The sequence below is a fragment of the Priapulus caudatus genome, unplaced genomic scaffold, assembly GCF_000485595.1.
Source record: "Priapulus caudatus unplaced genomic scaffold, Priapulus_caudatus-5.0.1 Scaffold1188, whole genome shotgun sequence".
NCBI lineage: Eukaryota > Metazoa > Priapulida > Priapulimorpha > Priapulimorphida > Priapulidae > Priapulus > Priapulus caudatus.
The window spans coordinates 14,440-15,844 of record NW_014578249.1 but is presented as its reverse complement, the minus strand read 5'-3'; positions in this window follow the sequence as shown (position 1 = coordinate 15,844).

The window sequence follows — 1,405 nt, the reverse complement described above, 5'->3', positions numbered from 1 at the left end:
GTACGTCCGCCTTGGCCGCACGCGCGCTTTCTCTCTCTTTCACTCTCTCTTTCTCGCTCTGTCTCTCTCTCTCTCGCTCGCTCTCTCTTTGTGTGTCTCAATGTGGGTCTCTCTCTCACTCACTCACAAACACGCACAGACACGCACGCACGCGCACGCACGGTTACACACGCGCTGGTGGCGCCACCTACCTGTAGAATCGCGTGCCGAACCACGGAATGCCGAGAACGGGAAGGAGAACGAGAGCGACGGAAAACGACCACAGCGCCCCCATGAGGCCGTACGCCATCGGAATGTTCCAGCGCTTCAGGTGCAGCGGGTAGATAATGCACATGTAACGATCCAACGTGATGACGGTCAGCACGAACACCGACACCTGGCGGCGGAAAACGAAAACTTCTTTGTTTGATCAGCGACCGAAACTCTATTTTGTAATTATCGTAAATCTTTTTTTTAAATCTTCTTTTTTTTTTATGTTTAAAAAAATCGTTTATTTACTTGCATTATTTTGGCGATTGTTTTGGTTAATAATTTATTTAGAAAATTTCTTTCCTCCAATTTTTTTTACATATTTTCCGCAAACTCCACGCGGCTTTCGGTAAGATATACATATCGCAAGTGAACTGTGTGTGTGAGACTAAACTAGCATTGACACTTGTCTCCTAATTAGTAATATCCGCGGATTTATTGTAATTAATATCTAAAGGTGTATTATAAAAAGTTTCCACAGGTTTGTTCTGATTAGTATCTACAGGTGTATTATAAAATGTTTCAACACGTGTGTTATAACAAGACTACATATGTGTTATAAAAAAATCTCTACATGTGTAACACAATTAATATCTATAATGTGTATTACAATTAGTCGCTACAGGTATGCTATAATAAATCTTTACATGTGTATTCTAATTTGTATCTACGTCATGTAGGTTATAATAAGTCACTACATGTGTATTCTAATTAGTCCCTACATGTATATGCTATCAAAAGTGTCTACGGAGCGAGGCGTTGATAGCTACCTCGCTACTGAGCGTGCTTAGAACTCCCAGCATGTCACACTGCCAGCTGTTAAGCCACCAGTCCTGATGCCAGAGATACCTGTAAGCAGGAAGAACAGCATGAGTGGCATTCTAGTAGTGATGAGAGCAGCAGTAGTGTCATAATATAGACACAGATCAGAGTAACAGACAGAGACAGGAGTGTCTATATATAACACTATAGTATGACACTCCTGAAATGAATACTAGTGCTGTAGGCATTTTCTTCTATTATGCGCCTATTCATTTCGCTCATTTTTTAAATTATTTTCTTATAATGTCGCTCTTACTCTCGCTTGCTCTCTCTCGCTCTCTTTCTAATTTTCTCTCTCTCTCTCTCTCTCTCTCTCTCTCTCTCTCTCTCTCTT